The sequence below is a fragment of the Chlamydotis macqueenii genome, chromosome 4 (genome assembly GCF_036417535.1).
Source record: "Chlamydotis macqueenii isolate bChlMac1 chromosome 4, bChlMac1.mat, whole genome shotgun sequence".
Taxonomy (NCBI): Eukaryota; Metazoa; Chordata; class Aves; order Otidiformes; family Otididae; genus Chlamydotis; species Chlamydotis macqueenii.
The window spans coordinates 19,086,666-19,111,383 of NC_141559.1; the positions used below are offsets into that span (position 1 = coordinate 19,086,666).

At 38.5% G+C, this 24,718-nt stretch overlaps 1 protein-coding gene across 4 annotated transcripts in view; it reads right to left on the reverse strand.

Moving 5' to 3' along the window:
* The window catches only part of MAPK10 (mitogen-activated protein kinase 10), a 162,576-nt gene extending 138,161 nt beyond the window's left edge, over positions 1 to 24,415 (reverse strand). For all 4 annotated transcript variants that reach the window (XM_086746327.1, XM_086746328.1, XM_086746326.1 and 1 more), the window contains exons 1-2: positions 24,110 to 24,415; positions 19,332 to 19,451 (exon numbers count right to left, since the gene is read on the reverse strand). The gene's annotated coding sequence lies outside the window, so the exon portion shown is untranslated. The remainder of the gene's footprint in view (positions 1 to 19,331; positions 19,452 to 24,109) is intronic.
* Positions 24,416 to 24,718: the final 303 nt, after the last annotated feature.

Below are 24,718 nucleotides of genomic sequence, written 5' to 3' on the forward strand. Positions count from 1 at the left end.
TACATTTACTCTGAATATTCTTCTCTTTTGCAACATTTGTCTTTACTATTTTTTGTAAAGGTATCAAGAGTAAGCCTCATGCTGGAAGGCACATCAGTGAGATTCCTTTTCTTCAGGAAATAAAGGTACTTAATGCTTGTTTTTAATTAGTTCTGGGTATGTTTGCATGTAAGAAAATAATATTTAGATATTACAGTTATGGAGCAATGGATAACTAGATAAAAAGAAGACGTATTGGAAGTCCCAGCTTTAAGGTACTAAAAGCAATGTATAATAGCAGGGCCTGCCTTAAGTCACAAGAACCCAAAAGTCTCATACTGACCAGCCTGTGTAGCCAGCTGCACAGAAGCAGTTTCAAGGTAAGGGGAGGAGGAACAGGACCAGTGCAATATAGAACAACAGGTCATACAAATTGAAAAGACTCTGTTATTGTACAGAGCCACCTAGAATATGTTCAGTATTTGAAGTAGCAGCAAAAAATGCAGAAAATAATTTGTGATGAAAGAAAACAAACGCATGCAACACCTACTCTTACCTGACAGATCCCAGCCCTACTCTTACCTGACAGATCCCAGCCAGTGAATTCGAAGCCACTTCTAAATCTGAAATTGTAAAGAGTGTTTCAGAAGATCCAGTTGCAGAACATGCCAGTTGAAACCTATTTTGACCACTGTGGCAACTGCTACATCACAACAGCTTAGCAACCAGAAATAGCAGGACAAATACTCCTGACAGGAGAGCCAAGTCACCTTCTACAGTCAAGACTGTGTCTACACATAAGGACCACTAGTGCCCAGCACTACAGTCACAGTAAACTGAGACATCAGCAGAGTATCAAGGCAACCTGAACAGGAAACACCTAACACTGTACTATGAGACATATACATAGCACACTTATTTATACTTAAAGAACCACAGAAGTAACCAGCAATTAGAACTGCAACTACGCTCTTCAGAGGTGCGCTTTACATAAGAATTGTTAGTAAACAAATTAACAAGTGGAAATAGGTTATACATTCTATCTTGAAAGTACAACATTTATGACAGCTTCACTCAGGCACTGCATGAAGAAACAGACTCAGAGAGCAGTAAAGACTGAGCTCTGACCAGTTAAGTGTTAATAATACCTGCCACACATGGGTGACGGTTAATCAAGGAGTTGTCAGGACTGTTATAATGGCTGCTTGAAATGCTGCTCCGTGGGAAGGATTCAAAAAATGAGAATACATTCACTTAGCAGTATATTGCAGTGTTCTCTCTAAAATTAATCATGAATAATCATTAGAGGGCTTCTGGTTGGAGGGAGGGAGTATTTCACATGACCCAGATCCTGGCTGTAGATCTACACAGATAGGATTATAGCTGTCTGGTATCTAATAATGAGAGCTCTGTTTCAGACTTATGCCTTTTATTTCACTCTTGGTCTCTAATATTGGGAAGCAATGATAGAAAGTTCAGCAGCTTTACCCAACAAATATGCTGATATTGCTAGGGTTGAAGAAAACTATGATGTAAATACAACGGTGCATGTTGGAGGTTGTCAAAGATGTACACTGGAGAGAAAACTGTGATTTCTGCTTGTGGAAATTTTTTTTTTTGCTGTGTTGCAATTATGTTTTTCTTCATTCAGATCAAATGTAGTAATGTTCTTAATGCTGTGCTTAATTTTCAGTACCTGAGCAGTCTGATTAAGGCACAGTTCAACTGCTTAGAGTTACATTTGTCAGGATGATTCAGTTGCTTAAAATTAAGTATGCACACAATTATCCTGGTAAATTGAGTTCTCTCTTCTTTAGTGTTGTGGATAGGTCTGGATCCAGAAATGCTGTTGACAGTAACAGTAAAGCAGCCAGAAAGGACAGAATGCAGCTGAACACTTTTTTTTTCTCCATAACAAGAATTCAATACTTGATGGATGCTGCTGTTTCTCAAATCAAAGTTAAAAAATTAACAGCAGACTAATAAAGCAGGTAAGTATCCCAATTTTTTACTTTCTTCTATTCCAACTCCAGTACCCTGATCACATTGCTTATCTTGCTTCCCTCACTTGAGATTGTCTTATTAGTCCTCCTAGAGACAAAGTTACTTCTAATCTACTACTAACACCAAAAATGCAGCAAAAGGATTATACTCTTTCCTATGAGAAAAAAAAAAATCTTCCTTATCAAAGTTATTCACTCCTAAAAATGAACTGAGAGACAGGACTATTTTAATTTCTTTCTCCTTCTGTTGTAGTCAGGTACCAAACACTGTTTTATTACCCCTTTAATCTGGGGCAAATATTCATTGCTTGAATATGCCCCTTCAATCTGGGTCAAATATTAATATGCTTGAATGCAAATTCTATTTAACAATTAATTTGGAGCCAAATACTGCTTGGATATGTTAAGAACTTGAAGTTCTAATGTGCACAAAGGTTAAATACTTGTCAAAAATGACTTTTGTTCTCACATCTAAATTATCTCTCAGGAAATAACAGATTACTCAGTGATGTCAAAATGTTTTGCCTATAAATTTGTAGTCTTGAATTTATAATACATGTAGACAGATTTATATGTACTATACAGAGATGTACATGCTGTTCTACGGGGAAGTGCCTTTTCAGCCAAAGGCATGTAATCTGCTGATCAATGTGAATGGCATTGACTTCTGTGTATGTGAACTTTATACATACTCATTATTATTTATGATGGCTTGCTTCCAGTTTTTTCATTATTTTTTTCCTCTACTTTCTCACTGTTTGATTTTTTTTTTTTTTCTTCTGAAGGAAGGCTTTCTATTCCTTGCCTGACATGGTATGCCTTCCATCAAGGCATCTGTAATTATTTAATTTGCATTTCCTGCTGTGGTGCAGGTCAGGATATATTTCTGGAAGTGGCTGGTTATATGTTTCCTTCTAATTAACGCTAAAAAAAAAAAAAAAACAACATACGGTCAGCTTTTTTTTAGTCCAGTAATTTTACTCTATTAGGTTTTTTATTCATTAAAGGCATCTTAATGAAGTCCACCTATCTACTTCCCAACAGAAAGGAATGTTTTCGTTATGTTAACATGCAACTGATGTTAGACTACTTTGTTTTCCTGCTTACATCCTTCTCAGTGACACATGCCTGGAGCACCGAAAAACATTGTCAAGAGGTTACGTACAAAGTCTTTGCCTGGAAGAAACTGGAAATACTTTAAGGAGCTGAGAGAACACATGAGGGTCCTTCAAATCCAGCTTGGGCTGTGCATTTTGTCAAGGGCTGGATCAAAGTGGAATATCCCAGCAAAGATTCAAGGTCTTCTTGCCTGAACAGGTGAGCTGTGAAATAATAGATTGACCATGATGCTTTGCCCAGCAAAGGCTCATGGATTGCTTTCATAGTCATCCACTACAGGTCATGCTCCTTGCCTTTTAATCTCCATAGCAGCAGAGAGCACAGAGAGACCTCTATCCTCACAATGAGTGATGCACTGCAGATCTGCAGGTCTGTCTTGGGCCTTCATACAGCTGAAGTTCAAGGGTCTACATTTATGTGTCAGAAAAGCACAAAAAGCGTGTTCAGAAGAGAAACAACTATTTTTACAGAAAAAAAAAACTGAGCAGAAGACTTCAGGAAAAAAAAAAAAAAAGGCAAATTAACCAAAACATCAATTCCTTGTCTTTTTCCCCAGAATCTCAGATCCACACTTTCTGCCACAATACATGTTATTTACACAAAGTTTTTAAATCTACATGAAGAATTGTTGAGCTTTTTTTTTGTTGTTGTTATAAAACCTTAACATTTAATTATTTCTCCAGCTATCTGCACTTTAACACTGTGGTCCACACAATTGGAGGAGTGTCCAGGAGCTGCCCTTTGCGGTATTTGTCACTTCAGAGAAAATAACTTGCCCTCAGTGATGTTTATCCAACTCTAAAATAGGAGCAATAATACTTATTTTCCAGAGTTGATATGAGGTTTATTAATGCTTAAGTGCTTTGTTATGCTTGAGTGGAAAAGGAAATTGTTATTATAATTTTGAGTGAAGCTTAATTATAAAACTGTTAACATAAGCATATTATAAAAATGAATTCTGAATTGCAAGCCAGCAGTTGTTCACTTACTCTTAAAACAGTACAAGATTATTTTATATGCATCTTGATATCGCTAATCCTCACTTTTCTAAATCCTACATTTGTTTTCCACATTAAAGCTAAGAGGCAACATGCAAATTAAATTTAGTGTCTAATCAATCAAGAAACAATATCCACTGCCTTACTTGGTGACATGACATCACTGGAATCTTGATAAAAAAAAAACAGCCTCCACACAAAACTATTCTGTTTCCTATATACTAAGTTACACATGTGATTGTCACTGGCACAACTCCTAGCCTGGAAAATAGGCTCATTTACCAAGATCAAGTTACCAAGATAACTTTAAATTTGCAATAACATTCTCTTGCAATCTTTTACACAAATCCTAGACAGCACAGCTCTTCCTTTAATCAAACAACAAGATAAATTCCTTAAAATGGCTTGCTTAGAAGAGAACTTAGGACTTACAAAAGTATATGATACTGAAGATAGTACAGTTTTTATAAGAAAAGAATTGAGAAACATAACTTTCTTTTACCTGACATAGCGTATTTGTCAAAACAAGTATCACTTCAAATCCTCACTCTCAAATCTTCTGCAAATATATTCTATGAGGTTAAGCTCTGTCACTTATACAATGTATGCAAATAAAGACAGAACTCCAGAACTCATTTTCAGATAATAAACAGAAAGAGAAGCCAACTATCTCACTCTATTTCCCCCCACCCTGCCATCTACTTGTACTTCAGAGGCTCATCAGAAAAGGCAAATAATCACAAAATCAGTCTAAATGAGGCACTGCTCACAAGCCTGTTAAAAGAGGATAAGTATTAGATACTAAAATAATGCATCTTTTAAAAGGCTTCTCCACAGTTGTATGTTCATGCTACTCCCTGCCCAGAATTGGTATCTCTTTGAGAAGGCAATGGTGGCTTTAAAAATAGTCACATGAAAAGAAAATAAAGACTTCATGCTGGGGAGGGGTGTAGGGAGGTGGTGTGTGAGGCAACAAAAAAAACCCTTAAAATTAATATCCAGTAAAAACCCTGTCCTGAAATAGAGATGCATAAGGAGTTGCTGTCCAACATGAAGCCAAACTAAATGTCTGTATCAGCAAAGAGGATTTGAGCAGAACTGAAGAAGACATTCATTCTTCACTGAAAACCAACAGGAATATTTAATCTAAATTAAATTTTGTAAGCCTAAAAATCAAGGCTTAAAAGGAAACACAGCTCTCTAGGTTTACAACAGCAGTAAGAAAACTGTCAGTAAAATCAAGAGATTTGTGGCAGTCATAGTCATGAGATGCAATGGCATTCAGGTGTGGTTGGACTTTGCCCTGAAACAATGGAACACACAGGAGATTGTCACCGCTATCCCCTTGTCGTAGTTCAGCCCTGATCGGGACCAGACTACGCAGTCTCTCTCTCACTCCCCCCACCTTCCGAGAGAACAGGGAGAGAAAATATAAGGAAAAACGGCTCGAGGTTTGAGATAAGGACAGGGAGAAATCCTTAAAGCTACCGTCCCGGGCAAAACAGACTCGACCGGGGAAAAACTATTCATTTATTACTACAAACAGCAGGATAATGAGACAGAGAACAAGATTACCTCCCCCCACCCCTCCCTCTTCCCAAGCTTAACATTATCTCTACTACCTTCCCCCCACCCTGAGCGGCACAGGGTGGGGAAGAGGGAATGGGGGTTGCAGTCAGTTCATCATACGTCGTTTTACGCCGCTGCTTCATGGTCGGGGGAAGAACTCCTCACATTCCTCCCCTGCTCCATCGTGGGGTCCCTCCCACGGGTCACAGTCCTTCGTGGAACTGCTCCGGCATGGGTCATCTCTTCCACGGGTGCAGTCCCTCTAGAACAGCTGTCCCAGCGGGCCCTCCACAGGCCACAGCTGCCTTCAGGCATCCACCTCCCCCAGTACGGGGTCCTTCACAGGCTCCAAGTGGATCTCTGCTCCTCCGTGGACCTCCATGGGCTGCAGGGGGACAACCTGCTCCACCATGGTCGTCACCACAGGCTGCAGGGGAATCTTGGCCAGGAGCTGCATTACTCCTCCCCCTCCTTCTTCACTGACCTTGGTGTCTGCAGCCGTTCCTCACAACAGGCTGGTAGATGTCTCTCAGGATCTTTTTTACATCTTATTCATATCTCATCTCCTCTCCACTTCTTGCAGCCGGGCTGGACCGAGTTAGGCCCAGTCGGCTGCCTGGCGAGAGACCAGAGGGTGAGGCCTGCAAGGCCCATGAGGCCTGCGCCTCCCCCTCTGCGCCTCTGCCCCTACTCAGCTTCTTCACATCTTCTCTTCTCTTCTTTCTTTTTTCTGTTTTCCCCTTCTTAAATACGTTATCGCAGAGGCATTATCACGAGACATTCTGCTACCAATCGGCTCGGCCTTGGCCAGCAGTGGGTCCGCTCTAGGCCTGGCCAAGTCCCCTGAACAAAGGGGAGCGACTTCTAGCAGTTTCCTACAGAAGCTACCACCTTAGGCCCCCCCTCACTAAATAAAACCACGACACCCCTCCTCTCTGCAGTGCTGTTGGAGCATCATCTCACATGCCACCCCCAACATCTCTCCCCAAGTACACAAAAGTACACAATGGGAGGGGGAAAATGAAAAGATGAGAAAATAAACCCACCAAGAATTTTTGACAGAACAGCCTTGATGCTTTCTAGACAAAGGGAATATAAGGACAGTTGCAACACTAGAGCGCTACTACTAACAGGTCTGACAGGCTAGTGAATACGTACAATGTCACAGTGTTGTAGCAGAGTGCTACTACAGAAGTGACCAGGAAAACATACAGTAAAGAACCAGAATGTGCCTAGTTCTTTCTGCAACTGTACCTCATCTCCTCCCCTGGTGACGTTCTAACAGCAACGAATTCAGAGAGCCACAACGCTATCCAGTGGGTTGCTTGCTCTTCCTTTCTTCATGCAACCATGATCCTTACAGCAACTTCCCTGACTTCCAGACAACTTAGTTGCAGGCAAAGGATTTGCTGATTTTCAACTACCAACAGTGTACTTCTACTTTCCTACTCTAAACATTATTAACAGCTAAAAGTTACAATTTGAATGGATATTTCAAATGCTGGTAACTAATTGTACTTGTTCCTTTGGCAGATTTTCCCATGGCACCGGCTTGTCCTACAAAACTACTTCAAAGACAAAGGCTTAATATCACATTACCAGGAGGGTTTTTCTGCCTTCTTATGCAAACACCCTTTACATTGTCCTCCATGTTTCTAGACCAGTTCTGCAAGCATAGCACCCTTGTCAGCTAGACTTACTGAATGTTTAACGAACACTGACTATGTGAAAGTCTCCTGCAAAAAAAAAATTGCAGTATGTCATGCAGAGCATCAAAACAACCTTGTCCAGGACTCCACTATGTCAATGCTGCTGCCATTTGGCTTTGCTCTGCACCATCTTCCCTTTCTCTTCTCCTTGCTTTTACTCCTGGGGTTACATTACATTTTAATACCAAACATGGTACCTTGCAAACAAACACACATTTATTTATCATATGCAAGGATAAATCAATTCATTCACTGACTAAATTTTAAGTCTCAAAAGACAGCTGTGATTTACTACATATTCTATTTATTTTTAAAAAAAAAAACAAGACTGACACGTCAATACAAATAAGCAATGCTAATGGTGCACTGTGCTAGATAATTAAGCCATAAAATTCTATATTGTGGAAAATAGTGTAAAACACCACATGTGCAAAAAGGCCACGTTCTGTGTCCTGAGGAAATAGCTTTGTATTCTACAAATTTACTGCATTTTATAACTAAAAAAAAAAGGAAATTACATTAAACCCCAGTATAGCATGCTTTTTTTTTTTTTAACATCCCACTATAGGCATTATGGGGAAGCCATCATTAAAAGGCTGACATTTAACGTTAAAAAAAAAAAATCTGAATATAAGGACTAAGTGTCAAAAAAGAAGTGTAATACCAAAGCAACATCATTTTCTGATGTTAAATTTGAGCAATTTAACAGCAGCATCTGTTCTTTTTGATAAGTAGGCAGATGCATTTTGGGCCTCACCCTAACTGAAAGAAAATGGTTGCATAACTTAGTGAAGACCAGTATTTAACATCAACTCATAATATCAAAACCATAACGAAAATCTTATTCATTCTGACGACTTACTAGCCTAGCAGAAGTGTTGAGCCCAAGTATTTATTTTTACTATAGGAACAAAATGATTCTAGACATGAATATCATACTATCTGCCTGCAGTATTAGTCTATATTGAAGATGGAACTCAAGATGGAATAATGGCTTAGATCTCTCTTGACACTATTTTTTATTTTCAGGCATAGTAATAAAGAGCAGAAAGTTTTATTAATGTACAGCCATGAAATCTACTAGGTGATACAACAATACTGTTCACCATTAATATAAATTAAAATTTGGAGATTTATGGCCAGTTATATATTCATTAAAGCTACTGTAAACAATATCAGGTGGACGTGCAATCAACATGGAAAAGCTCTCCATGAGTTTAGGTGTAATCAACATTACAAAGCTCTCCATGTGCCATTAAGTGCAATGATGTAACAGCTATAAATCCAACATAATGGCACAGTCAAATATAAGTCTTATTTTGTTTAAAACTCAATCTGCCTCTACCTTGCTACATCTATTCCCATTCTGCCTCCATCTAGCTGTTGAGCCTGCTAGTTATCTTTACATTTGCTTGCCCTTTGGAGTAGTGATACAGTCTTTCCAAACTGCAGCTTGGTGCTACAACACAAAATTCCTGGAGGACAAAGACATTTCCTATCACAGACAAGCAGAAGCCATTCATGGCACACTCTCCCTCAGATAACTCTAAACTCCAAGTTGAAGCTTTGCATTAGAACATAAGAATTGACAATAAATAACAACATAAATTTGAAGCATCAAAAGCAACTGCCTTATATAGGGAAAAAAAAATCAGCAAAAGAAGTCCTGCAAAACAAAGGTACATTGCTTTTTTTGTTGCCTGTTCTATCTCTTCCCCAGCCAGAGGTGTGGTGCCCAGGGAACTGAAACACTTACTGATTTCTGGACTGGACAGCAACAAGAAATTTTTGAGAATCCTTCACAGATTATGCTTTGCAATGAATTAAGGATTTACTGATTGAAAAAAGGAGTATCCTAGGCAAGGAACTCTGTTTCATTTCTGGCATGGCTACTGAACAGTCTCACTACAACCAAGCTTATCAAGGTACAGACTTGCTAGTCTAAACTTGGTCTACATTAATAACTCGATTTTTTCTCATGGAGGTGAATTTTCACAGTATTGTGCTGAAGAAGTAATTTAACTTTCTGTAAAGTCTTTAACATCATGCTTAGTTATCACCTTGAGCTGCACTAGATGCAAAACAAGCCTGCAGACCTAACCCAAAATCGTGCTCTTTTGGGCATTCCACACAGTGTTTATTTGAGCATCTGTTTTTGGAAATATCCATCAAACCTTTTCAAGGAGAATTTCTAACACATAATCAGCAAAGGATGAAACTAAAAAGCAACTAATTCTGAAAGGAAAGGGCAGACGCTGAAAAGGAACAGAGGTGATGGATGCAAGATAGCAGCAGAGGAGGTACAACAGTTTTGTCAGCAAGGCACAGCAAGAGTAACTTGATTCTGGAATCTGTTTTTATTTCAGAAGCGAATTCTAAATTGCTTATTCTGATGGCTGAAATAAGAAAGCTTCCTCTTCTTCACCCCTCCAAAGAGCTCTGGATAGGATCAAAACCAGAGTTCTGCTTACATCTGCAGAAAGCAGAGGAAAATAATTTAGGGAACAGTGGAAAGGCTACATGTTCTCTGTTTTTTCTTCTTTTTTTTTCATACCTCCAGAGCATACTTGAAAGACATTTCTGTTAAAAAGAAGCATATAACTAAGGAGAGTTCACAGCTACAATAATGTTTGGAAGGTTAAGACAACTATGTCTAGCATTTGTGCTTCACCATTATCTAAGATATTAACTTTCACCTTTAGCATGCAAAAACAGTCTTTTGGAAAAAAAGATGAAGGGCATGAGACTACAAGTCCTTGTAATTGATGATGTAGCAGAATCCCTTCAGAAGATCCCTGCATGCAACAGAACTGCATTAGTTGTGAAAATAACATGTATTTTAATAGAAGTGCTTAAATTGTAGACAAGTTTGTGCTCTGGTTTTATTTAGTGAGGGGGGGCCTAAGGTGGTAGCTTCTGTAGGAAACTGCTAGAAGTTGCTCCCCTTTGTTCAGGGGACTCGGCCGGGCCTAGGGCAGACCCGCTGCTGGCCAAGGCCGAGCCAATTGGTAGCAGAATGTTCCATGATAACACCTCTGCGATAACATATATAAGAAGGGGAAAACAAAAAAAAAAAAAAAAAAGGAGAAGACGTGAGGAAGCTGAAGCGGGGGCAGAGAGGGGGAGGCGTGAGCCTTGTGGGCCTTGCCCTCTCGCCTCCCGCCGGGCAGCCGACTGGGCCCAACTCGGTCCAGCCCACCTGCAAGAAGTGGAGAGGAGATGAGAAGTCAATGAGATGTAAAAAAGATCCTGAGAGGCATCTGCTAGCCTGTTGTGAAGAATTTTTCTTCTGAGAGGAATGGCTGCAGACACCAAGGTCAGTTCAGAAGGAGGGGGAGGAGTAATGCGGCTCCTGGCCAAGATTCCCCTGCAGCCTGTGGTGATGACCATGGTGGAGCAGGTTGTCGCCCTGCAGCCCATGGAGGTCCATGGAGGAGCAGAGATCCACTTGGAGCCTGTGAAGGACCCCACATGGGGGCAGGTGGATGCCTGAAGGCAGCTGTGGCCTGTAGAGGGCCTGCTGGGGCAGCTGTTCTGGACGGACTGCACCCCGTGGAAGAAATGACCCATGCCGGAGCAGTTTCATGAAGGACTGTGGCCCGTGGGAGGGACCCCATAATGGAGTAGGGGAGGAATGCGAGGAGTTCTTCCCCTGACAACGAAGCAGTGGCATAAAACAAAGCATGATGAACTGACCGCAACCCCCAGTCCCTCCATGCATTCAATTGGAATCATTCAACTCCTGAGTCAACTAGCCAAGTCCGTACTAAGCTTCAGGTGGAAAAAGATTTGGGGCAATATGCATCTAAACTGATTGTGGGAGATATAATCCAGGGCAAGTTCTCCTTCCAGCTGCCCAATTTCAAGATAAAATAAAATGCATCAACAAGCTTCCTCTTATACATACATACATATATATATATATATATATAGAATTATATTTAATTTTATAATTTTAACATCTGATAGCCATTTGGGCAGATCTTGACAATTATTTAAAAAAAATAAATTAAGAAGTACTTCCCAGGTGAGATTCTGCCTGGTAAGGATGCTGAGCAGTTGGCCCATGCATAACAGTGTTTCCAGCAAAATTTGCTGTAAAATTGATTCCACATCTGCTGACACCAAAAGCTTTTGCTGTAATTTTCATATTAGCTGGTGTGTTTCCTGGACCCTATCTTAGGTTTTTATGCCCTTCTGGTTTTCAGAGAAAACCTTAACAATGACACCCAAAGGTAGCCTACAAGCTCGCAACATGAAAATCAAACAGCCTCCAAGTCTGAACATTTCACTCAAGATTTTTGAATACTTCAATTTTGACAATACTGCTTCACATGTGACAGTTTCGGCTGCATGTAATGTTGACAGCCACATTAATGAGACATAAGATCAGAAATGAAGCTTGGATTCAGTGGAGGAAAAGTCTGTAGCCCAGAAACTCAGTCTCCATTGAATCAGAGAAGTTTTCTGCAGCAAACCTAGTGCCACTTGAGAAACAACATTAAATCAAACCTACAGAATGCAAATCTCAACTAGTGTAAATTGTCCCATTTTTACTGCAATCAATGTAATTACATAGAGGATTTCAGCCTACGCATGTAAGCTCAACTAACAATTGCCACTGCTATCTAAAAAAACAAAATGAGGCAGATATCCTTTTCTTTGTTTTTTCCAAATCCTCAAAAGAAAAGCAGAGAATTGCACTATGGATTTGTTAGATCGAGGAGTACATACCACCTTGAAATCACTGTTTTTATAAAAGAATTTAAAGATCATTGCCATTTGTACAAACATGTAGGTGTTTTTTCTACATTATTCTATCATGGAAGACATACAGCAGATTCTCTTCACACAGCTTGACAATAACATTTGTACAACAGCAAATCATATATTCATTATGCCATAAAAATATCCATCTACATACTGATGACTGAAATCTAACATAAAATTAATACAGGCATTTAAGTAGCATTATGATTCACAATTAAGCCAAGCAAATCTTTTTCAGGAACAGCTCAGAAAGGATTTTTTGGTTTTTCTGTTTCAAGAAAAGCAGCATTAAAATGTATTTTTTGTGCTTGCTTTTTTTCTTAATGTTCTTATTTAAGAATATGAGTCAGTCTTTAAATACTATCTCTAAATTTTCTAAGGTAAATTATATACACAGTATTTAAAGGAGGCATGAAGTAGTGAAGTTAAATGGTGAAAACCTGCCAACAACAGTAACAACTTAGGTTCAGAGAACAATTTGCTTTGAGGGTACAGGGACGCTTGGATGCCATTATAGCTCATTATGTCATCTGGTTCTGATGTGCAACCAAGAAAAACCTTCACGTCCACCCTGTGACAAACATAGGGTAATTAATTCCTCCCTGCTTTCTCTTCTGAGCTCTATTTCAATCCTAACAGCTTATAAAGCAAGAAAACTCTCCCGGCATTCTCCCCTCTCACGCAGTGTTGGCAGGTCAGAACAGAGAGCACCAACATCTGCTCAGCTCACCCTACGCACTTCTCCAAGGAAAGTAACCCTACTAGCTGGATACCTAACTGGAGTTACATTTTTCCAGAAACAAAGGCAGTAAGGAAGCAGATCAGGAAGTGTCTGCATCATATACTGCTCTGATCTAGACAAACTAGCTTGGGATAGTAGCCATGTTAACACAAAGCTGCACACAGGATAAATTACTCCAGAGTCTGCTGTATAAAAATTACCTTTAACAATTATTTCATATCTGCTCTGAATCAGAACTTCTTATCAGGATGCTGTTATATCTTCATAGTACTTTCAAAGCCCCTGCAGTCTTAGCAGGTTCACACAAGCAGATTTTTATCTTTTTTTTTTTTTTTTCCCCAGGACAGGACTAATATCTACATCTGATATCACTTTAAAAAACAAACAAGAAAAGCAGCATTTGCAATGCAATCAGAACTTGTTCTTCATATTGAGCACCTAGAAAAGAGGTCATAAAACACAAACAGGGCCAAAAATTTTTAATTAGAAGACAAATTTTATCACAAACAATTTCTATCTAAAAAAAAAAAAATTCATATTTCTGGAATATGGGAGGACACACATATTAATGATTGCTTATCTTGTTCTCACTTTTCTTTACCAAATATTTTGCTAATGGCCACTGCGGACAGAAGCCTGTGGTAGATAGATTTTTCCTGTGAAACTACTGGCTGTTCTTATAATCTTAATCTTCTTTAAAGTGATTACAAACTGTAAGCCTGAACAATTCTAATTTTTAGAAAACAAAGCCATACCTATTCAAGATTCAGCAGCTCAAGATGCCCATTTAATAATTACATCTCCTCAAACTCATCACAGGTGAATTGCCAGGAATACAGAGCATATTAAGAATGTACAAATACTGTACCGTGCCTGCAATGTTCACTGTCTTCTTGCCAACCTGCTACCACACAGAAGTCTGCATCCAACACAACAAGGACACTTCAGGTGCTGTAGATGAGGCTGTGGATGTGCAATGAGTTTAAATAACCTCTAGAGAACCTCACCCTTCTGGATAGTCCTCCATCATGCACATTTGCCTTTGTCCTTCCGTTTGTCTGCCACACTCCATCCCAACACACAATAGTTAAGAGAGAAGGATCGTAACATTAACATCATACTTGATGCATTGCATCGATAACCCTGTACAGCTCTCTTTCACTGGTTTTACTCCTTTTTTATAGCTGGGAAATAACTGCCCCGAGAACTTAAAGCAGCTAACCCCATGCCTGTAGAGCAGATAACATACTGCTGCCTTGAGCCAACTTGACCTAAACCCTAGTGCAGTGAGCACGAATGTGATAGCTGATGCTGCCAGTACTGCCGATGCTTCTCTTTACAAGAGCTATACTCTTCACTTGCAGGCAATGCTCCCCCATTCTTTATGATACAACATCTGAGGGAAGGTGAGCAGAGGAAAAGCTGATGGTATTACATGGTATGTTCAGGTTTCTGCTCCTGTTGACAGATTGTGATAAGAAAAGGCTCTTTTGCTAAGAACAGTATACAAAGAAATAGGCACAGAGTCAACACATCACACTGGCAAGTCTAGAGGAGGAAGCAGGCAAAATATTTCCTCATGTGGTTACAAAATACTTCCCACCACTTTATATAAGATGGGTTGATATGCCATACCCATTAATATAACTGAATTTACTGCTATCTTGGCCTCTTTTCCACCCTTCCAACGGCACCATTCTCTGTGTTTTTTATTATTGATATGGCATTTCCATTTATTCTTCTGCAGGCCATTCAAATTATTTTAATACAAATCATAAAGATCACACTGAAAAACTACTCAAAGGTTCAAAAGATATTTGTCTGACATTCTACTCCCATATTCTACGCAATAATCCTGGATGTTTTCCATAAGGTTAAGAGGGGAGCCTGCCAAATACTGAACTAGTCTGCCAGGTGGCACAAAGTTATTTTTTTCCATCAGCAACTCAAAAAAAAATATAGCAGACACAAATATTTCATGAGATATGTTCACAGGTCGTACCTTGCAAAGGGAAGTTTTCAGCTCAAAGTTCACTCCTTTTCAATAAACACAGACTGACATATGGCAGAATAAAAGCATTTGATCTATCAGTATTTCAAGGTGAAATTAAGCAACTGGAGATCCCCCAAAGGCAGACTTCTGCACTCAGTTTTTTTTAGAATAATTTCATTTGCACTTTTTAAATGCACAAATAGCTTGACTTTTCCTAGGCCAATCCAGGCTACTGGAGGAACGCGGATATAGACACAGAACAGAGGTATGTCCGTGTCTTTACAAGCATTCAGAAGGATAGCAAATCGTCACTTTCCAACTAACTCTAAAAACAATTTTTTAAGACTATCCATCCCAAATGTCTAAGAACCATGTCATATGCCCCCAAAATTCCAAGATACCATTAGGGAATAATCTTGGTGAGAGGGTTATACATTTTTGAAGCCTCAAGCTTTCACATACTTAAGCTTCATTTTTTTTTCAGTAATAAGGACGAAAAAACTACTTTTTATTAAAAGAAAGCTCAGAGTTTCTCATATGTATGTGACAGAGCCTATGGCATTAAAAAACCCAAATATCACTAAAGTTGACAATGCTACATTTCAATATCATTTAATTAAAATACTAATCTCACAGGCTACAAGTGTGAGTAAAGACAAACAAAGGATGGAGGAAGAAGGGATATGAATCAGAATGAGAAGTAAGAGCATAAAAAAGAATGTTATCCAAGTTTAAAAGGGAGTGAAAACATTCTGCAAAACAATACTCTGAGGAAATGGAGAAAAAAAAACAGACCAAACCCACAAATAAAGAAAAAAAAAATCAACAACAAGAAAAAAATGCAAAGGCAGGAAAATTCCATTCTATGTGTATTTCCAGTGAAGTTTATTAAAATAAAAGGTGATCAAGGGGTTATACTGAAAAGTCTAACTCTGAAGATCTCAGCACTTTCTGGAAAAAAAAATCCAGCTTCCTGGAAGAGCAGAGAACATGAACAGTTAAAGTATTGACAATTATTGACAATTACAGGTCACTTCTGGAAAACTTTTGTTTATATGTAGTTGATAACATGACAATGCACTTTCAGAAATATGCTAAGGCAGCAGTTCTCTAATGGGAAAAATGTTGCTCATTACATCACCACCATGAATAACATATAAGAAGTTTTTACATTTATCACACAAAGCAAGTTTATTATAAATAGGCTTTTTCTGTTAAAAAAGGCAGAGGAGCAGACCACAAGTTTCTCACAGCAAATTGTGCTCTGAGCTCCTCTGAAACAAGTCTGTTATAACTGTACTAAATTCACTGGAGCTATTTTATATTTACTTGGCTAGACAGAGTTCAGAATTTCTCTTTGTGCACTTAGCACTTACACAGGGATGAACACAAAAGAAACCAACATTATGTTTCTTTAAAAAAAAAAAAAGATAACTCTAGTTGCAAGATACCAAGCCAAGACTTTTAAAGAATAAATATTTCAGGATATTTCTGTAAGTGCTTAATTAAATTTATTTATCCCAGGTACTTTGTTCATCTGCACAGCTGTATCAAAGCCTCTCTCTCACATGATTTCTATCAAAATTACTAACTCAGCTTTAGAAAGTTCTCATCACCCATAACACTAACCTTTTTTCCATGTTAAACAAAATATCCTAAGTTTTTTCATTATCTGCTCTTTTTTGTGTGAATATTGTAAAATACTACTCTTCCTAACCATTTTTAGGAGTTGTTTGATAGTTAATTTAACTTTGATGGTTAAATGCTAAGTTTTAGACCTGGTTTCTGATCTCTCATACAAGTTCCACAGTTACAAAGCTTGCATTTTCATAAACAGAAGTGGCTGACTGCAAAATAGCATTATCTGTTCAAAGTGATTTGTATGCCTTAACGACCAGTATTAACTCGACAGAACCTGCACAGAAAACATAAGCATTTGCACATCAAGGCCCCAGATTTCAAATTCTATTTGCTGCATGCATGTTTACATGACGATATCCCTAATTCATACACACACAAAACTTTAAATGCATGCTAAAGGATTGTATTATATACCTGAAGACACCTACAGACATTTTCTGTGGAGCTGTAGCTTCAGAACAAGACCTTGAATTCCTTAATTTCCATTAAAAACATTTAACTATTTTTGTCTGTTAAAATTATCTCAGTTGGTAGGAAAACTTCTCAAGCAACTCTCTACCTATGCCATCTGATTTGTTTTGATTCATGTCATATACTGTTCCTGAAAATCTGATGTCTATTTGTACTGATTACCCATCCTAAAATCTAAATTCAGAAGAATGAAGCTGGAGGAGGTGACTTAGATGTGCATTGAACTCAGAGAGTACGCTGAACGGAGCCATTGGTGCATGCTTCAAATATCACACAGCAATATCAATAGATACAACATTAAGACAAAGACATCTTGGTGACCTGAAGGACAAATGATCAAGTCACACTGCTTGTAGACAGTAGTATCATTGTATTCCAAAATTAGCATTGCATATACTACTAAATGTAAAATTGCTAGGAGTGGGGATTATCGTCATCCAGTTTCTTAAAAAAGATTTTTCTACATATACGGCAATTTTAAAAGTGTTCGTAGTGAGAGAAACTGAACTGTCATGACTATTAGCTAGTTATATTAACATTTACACAACACCGTAAAAATTCCATGCAACTTCTCTTTAGCTACTGTTCATTACAGACATGTTAACAAAATCCCTCATCTGCACAACACTAGTAACTACAATAAGTTATACATACTTCGCTATTGCCAGCTTATTTAAAACACTCATTATCTACAACCAGTAGGTTACCTGTATGCTCCTTAACACAGAAATTACAATTAATTTTTTTTAAAAGATCATATGGTTTTGAGTTACATCAAGAATTCAAAAATCATCCAGACCCATTCATACAAGAAAGGTAAGTGTCACAGTTTTTAGAGTATTAAACCAAGATGAAGGCTGTCTTGCTAACGAGAATTGCTTTAGGACAAATGCAACAGGCCTTAAAAGCCAAAGAAGTTAAAAATATCATAGTAGTAATACTGGGAGGATACTAAGTTCTACATAAATGTTTTGCTTCCACCGGATGTCCACAAGTCAAGAACATGAGCATCCAGATTGGGACGTCACAAATCACTATTCATGTCCAATGTATGGTTTCATCTCTTCGGAAACCCCTTAGGTTTCAACAGAACACAGATTCTTTCAATGGACTAGTAGGCACTGCTTTCTGCTACTTTCTCTCTCATTTCACTCCAGAGCAGAGTCAAATTGTTTTAACTGACACCTTTCATTTTTTTTCAGCAGCTCTACCAAGGATGAAAGTGCCATGCCATCAAAGCACTCATCTCCTTACTCTCATGTTAGCCACATATCACTACTGCCCACCAGTCAGTACGTACTATGGGTTTCCATCTCTGTCTGATCTACAAATAATGGAGTTCTATCTCTGAGCAAAAGAGTAGAAACATTTGAGTGACTTGAATCTACATCTTATTTCTGTAATAGCACCAGGAATAAGATTTGACACTGGCCACTGGAAAAGGCCAAATCACACAAAATCTGCTTGAAGCCTGCAGATCAACTTGAATCTCTGGCTTCTTATTAAAGCTGTAGGCGTTCAGTTTATGCTGGTTATGGTGACTGCAGCTGACAAACATCTAGCTAGTATTAGGGGAAAAAAATGAATATAAGCTTGTTTTGAACAGAAGATTGGTTCCCTTCAAAAGTTACAAGATTTCACATTAATTTGACTGTGACTACATGGTACGCTGAGAAACAATTCCTCATCTCCCAAAGGTATATCAAAGCCATCTTAAAGAAATTATCAGGATCAAAATGATTTATTATGTAAGAAAAATGTATTGAAATTATTAGCAGACTTACAGATAGTTCACGTCACAGACTTTTTATTTTTAAAAAGGCTATTTGCTTTTCATCACTATTCTTACTATTTATTTTAATGTCCAAGGATAAAGAGATATATGTCAAAAAAACTCTGTCAGGATTCCTCACAATCTTATTCAGTCATCTCAAAGAGGAACAAAACAATCTTTCCTCTCTCCCACCCCAAATCAGAGATTCAAAACATTAAATTGGTGTAAAATAGTGGATATATCAAGCCCAGAAAACTGCATATGTAGGATTTTTTTAAATTATGATTTTGCTATCTTCATACTTTTATAAGAATCATATTCCTAATGCACTCCATCTAATAATTACATGTACAATGCAGAAATTATACACTCAAAAAAGGCATTTATAAGAAGACATTATGCTCATATCTATTAAAAATTACTAAAAGTGGTAATTTTTATGTCGTTGTCTTCCCCCCACCCCAAAAAGATGGGGGAAAAAAAATCAGCATGCACTTTGGTATTAAGTACTATTTTTATTGCCAAGGAGTATGATTTAATAAAATAATACATTGTTGACTCACCACAGTGCGTGCTGTGTCTCATCTATAGGAAATGGTTCAAAGGCATCAACTTCATGCATGAGTTGCCATAGCTGATATTTGAGTCTGGCCTGCTGCTGGTACAGATTTCTAACACTAGCCCTAAGCACAAAAAAAAAGAGGAAGAAATATTTGGGGTTTATTTTTGCAGTCTGATAGACACAGAAAAAGTTCAGAAAACTAAGCTAACCTGGAATGTCAGTATTTGCACATGACTTATGATTTTCCTCTGATAATATCATGATGCATCCAGCTACAGGCAGTATCTGCACCATAAATTTCCCTTCTTCCATTGAAAGAAGAAAGGCTAGAGATAGAAACTAATGTAGAATTAAGTGTTGTTCAAACGGGAGGGAGGTGTTGTGGTTATTTCCTCCCCAAGACTGAAAAAAAAAAAAACAAAGAATCAAGGCAGGCAGCACCTAGTGCTCAAGACCTCACATTAAAGACTGTTCAAATTGCAATAGATGGCACTAAAAATCCTAAAACTGCTCTAAACCAACTACTTTTGTTTCTATCCCATCTTTCTCAGGTCAGATCTTTAATTTTTTCTCTGGAATAAGGAAAAGCAGAAACTTTCACTATAACAAGTTCAGATTTGTACAGAGTCATTTGTCACTAATACCTGGGGACTGAAATTAAATTTGGCTTGTGTCATTACAAACAGCTTTAAAAACTGTGTGATATCGACACATATAGGCATAAGAAAAAGCTTGTGACTTACTGCTGTTCATCAAATTAGCATCCTCTTAAAAATACACAACAAAACATCTGACAAAATATGTTCAATTGACGAAGTGCTTGCAGTTAAACTTACAGACAACCTCAAGAAATGTGGTAAAAAGCAAATGTGCTATTTAGACAGTGAATGAGAGGAGGAATGACCAAGCATGTACCACTCTGCTGTTTAATCACTGAACAAAATTAAGTGATTAATACCAGGCAGAAGGTTTGGGCAACATTTTCTTAGAACTGTTTCACAATATGTTTTCAAATAGCTCAGAAGATAAGTGAATGGAAACTTTGTACTAATAACAGAAGATTAAGCATCCATATGAGAAAACAACTGCTGAACCAAACAAAGCCCACTGTACTTCACTGAACTGGGACATGCTTAGGCTACCTGAAAACCCACTTCAAAGAGCAGTTCCTAATTTCCTGGGTTATCTGACCTCTTGGTGTAGAATCCTTGTGAAGCAGCTATTGGCTTAACTGGAAGGCTCTTCTAGACCTTCAGCTTTCACTGTTTATTACAAAATGAAAATCTGACAGGAGTCCTGGGACACTAAAACACCTAAAATTTCCTATGTCACTACTGTCATGTGTGCAAAGGTCAGCACTCATGTTGTCATCAACCTCTTCTTTTCCTTGGATAGAAGAAAAACCCGGAAGCCTAAAAATACAACAGCTACTTTTTCTTGCTGTAACTCTGTCCTATGGTCCACGCATAGTCAGGGATATCCTGACTATACATATAGTCAGGATCCTGACTACACATAAAAGCTCATGACTTCACATCCCTTCTGTAGAGATGAAACTGTGGAGAACATACAACTGCCACTAGTGAGTTCATGCACCAAGTCCTTTATTAAAAATCTCTCTATATAACAAATGAACAAGACTGGAAAGTATGGGAACTTTCATTTCCTGTCCCTCTCTTCTAACAACTAGCCAAGCCTGATTTTAAAGCTTGCTAAGAAAGCTACAGCTATCAAGCTAAAACACAGTATAGCAACTCAAGGAAAGCTGTGTAAATTTGCAAAGAGTGGACAGGAGACTTAAATTCTGTCCCATCCCCTGTACTGCTTTTGATCTATACTTTAAATTCACTATCACAGCATAAGAGAAAGGAAACATAGCCCTAATATGTGATATTTCACAATAATTAAAGTTTTCTGTTGCTTTTAGTTTTAGACCATCAGTTTTAGATAGTTACTTGAGTACAAAAGATATTTTGTTTCAGTGAAAGACTGTTTGTCTTATCTCAGTCTCCACAGATGGTGCTGCAAGAAAGAAAGGAAAAAAAGAACTCATAGCAAATGCATCTTTTTTTTTTTGTTTTAACTAGTCCCCTTTTATGAGAGTTAGTTATTCTTGCAAGTGGTCTTCAAAACAGCAAGCATGTAAGAATCATAGAAAAGGGTAGCAGAATATGAGCGTTGGAAGCCAGGTTATAATTATATTCGGTACTGTGGCCCTGTGAAGTCTCTCTCCTTTTCTCTTGATGACATAACAGAGCAGCAACTGTGGTACTACTGCAACCACTAGGCTTTTAGGTCTTAATTTCTAGCAGTGCTATTATAAGCTCAAAATGCAATCAGTGAGGTGGGAGAGGCTATGGGCATAGAATGCTTGCCATTAAAAAAAAAAATCTAAAACTTACTTTGTTTTCAAAATTTATCAACAAGCTGGTGATATTTTCCGTTATTCAGGAATTGTCCAAAGAACTGGGTAGTTTCTACTCAACAACAGTTTAAGAGATAACCTATCTCTAAATGCAGCTTTTCTGCCTTCCGTATGTTAATAAAATTATTATGTCGTCTGTAAAAGCAATGCTAAATCCCTCCTCCTTTGGGCCTGTTTAGCTTTCCCTTAAATTGTGTGAGTTTTGCAACGGACTGCAAACTACAAGGGAGCTTTATGACATTCTCCAATACCATGGTAGGGAAATTTTGACAGCTCTCCCTCTGCTTTCACAAGCCAGAACTGGTACTGTAACACTGCTGGAAGATATTCTGATATTTTGTCTTACAGCTATTGATCCAGTACTATTAAATCTCTAAAGAATGTCTGCCAACATGCCAACCACAGGGACACCTACAAGAAAACACTCATCCCCAAGGTGTACTCATAAAAAGCCCGTTCAGTGCACACACATATTTCTAACAATGAGAAGGACATTTTCTGATATCAAGCAGGCAGACAGGCAGCTGAAGGCAACTTATTTTCCATGTTAAGTGATTTTTGCCCTTATCCTATTTAGAAACATCCCTGTAATCCTAATACTCCTCATCAAAATAATAATTATAACAGGACCATGACAAATTATACGTACTCTGAAACAGAAGGAGAGAGTAATATGCAAGAGTGCAGTTTACTGAGAGTCATAGAGAAAAAAAATATAGTTTAATGCCTGAGGTCAAATCACCTTTATCATTCACATCTGCATCCTCATGAGAGAAAGTCATTAGTTGAGCCAATTGAAAAGGTATTTCTATGCCCCCTTTCCTAGCAGGAAGAGTAAGCACACAGCAGAAACAGCACAGAAGAAAATACTACCCCAGAGTGTTCCTGGCTAGTGACAACAGAGCAGTGTTCTGAAAGAGGGTTAAAATACCAGAGATTTGCTGCACTCCACTTTCACCCAGGCACAGGAACCAAAGATAGCTTAGATGTGGGCAAACACAGCCTTGTGCAGTACCAACACAATCCTATTTTATCTTAACCTTCCTCTTTTTCTGAAGCTGGCCTTGCTTGACAAGCTCTGTGTCCTCCAGCAAGCTGATTTCAGGCTTCTCCTGATCATTTACAATATACTCATTTGCATTTTCTTCCTAAAAAAATTCTACTCTATGCCACCATTTTCTTCAAAATCTGTCTTTCCATGTACCATTGGTTTGTCCTTAAACAAGTCTTTGGTAAAAAAAAAAAAAAGAAAAAAAAAAAACAGAGGAGAGGAAGGCTGCATTGAGGATATCATGAAGCTATGCAGCAAAAAGAACCCATGTAAACAAGCTTACAATCACTCGGTACACGAATGGTGTGAAACGTGCCCATCATGGTTCACTGGAAGCACCGCCTGCTTATTAAACAATGCTGAACCACTTAATTATCCAAGTCAAATTTGCATTATTTCTAATAAGCCCTCTCTGTAATAAAAAAACAAAACCAGCATTCCTTCCTGTAGCAGTAGCTTTTCTGCCAGAGGATTTCCCTGCAAAGCAACATTGATTTCTCTGCAGTATCCAGAGACTGTTAATTCTCTTTTGCAAAATAACTGGCCCGTAGCATGCTGTAAACACTTCCCCTAAAAGCTCTTGCTGGTTCTGTAAGACCCAATAGGCTGAGTTGCTTGCTTGCATCCAAGTGTAATACAGAAGAGTGATGACTACTTTAAAAGACGACGTTCTTAAAATCAACCCCCATCCCCACATCCAACACCATTTGTCAAATCCTTGCTTCTCCCCCCACACACAATTTTTTTTTTTTTTTTTTTGCTTTCAACCACTTTGCAAAAGGCCAAGACTTCTGTCCTCTGGATCTTTTAGTTGCTTATCATTATTCTCTCTTCTTTTTTTTTATTTTCACAAATGCAAATTTCATATGGCTCTGTATGGACTATATAACCCACATAATGTACTGATTTCTGCTGAACTGTAAGCCAAGACACCTCCTCCCCTGAAAAGCCCCCAAGCAGCATTAGAGGTGATGAGGCTGAGTAAGATACTACTGTTTACATGAGCCAGCTGGTAAAGCAGTATCACACTGCTGTCCATGATGTGCCCCTGCACTTCTCTCACAACCACCGGTCACCTAAATCTCCCAAACAGAAAAGCTCATACCCACCCGAACACAGGAAAACGATGGTTCTCTGGCCACAAAGTGTACAGCAGCAGCCTTCTTGCTTCGGTTAGCAGTTTGCTTCATTAATCTGTCTCTCTCTCTCCCTCTCCCCCATTTTTTTTTTAAACAGCAATCAATATTCATCACCCCACCCTGCGAAAGCAGTTAGTCATAGAATATTAGCATCAGCCACCTACCATTCCGTGCTCGCGAGCTATTCTCCTTCTCCAGAAACCTTTCCCCCAAACTGCGACTTTAGGTGGTATTTTTAAATTACATTCCAAACAGTGCCAAGGAAAAGATGGGCTCTTTATAATAATAATAATTTTAAAAAATAAAAAGATGGGCAGTTGGATTCAAGGTAAATCACTGTTTTTCTTTAAAGAACTAAATAAAAACATGGGGGAGAGGGTAGAGCAGAACAGAAAAAGGAGAGACAAAATGTCTGATAATAATGAAATAAAAGAGAGGGGGAAAAAAAAAAAAAAGAGTGGCTTGCTGAATCACGCTCTTTCACTGCCTGGAAACCATCGTGCAGCGTGATGCTGGCTGTACCATTGTGGAACCTACCAGAGGAGACAGGCAGAGAGCTTGGGGAATGGGGCTGCTATGGCAACTGAAAGGAGCACACATGACGTCAAAGCACACAGAGGTCTTGCAGGGGGAGGGAGAGAAAAGTCTAATCTGCAGTCACAGCTATGGTATCTCCTGGTGAATCAGGGGATAGAGCAGACTGCAAAGGAAGGCTGAATAGTCTCCTGTAGCACTTAGCAGCAGCAGCTCGGGCATCTGCAGCATCGGGGAGC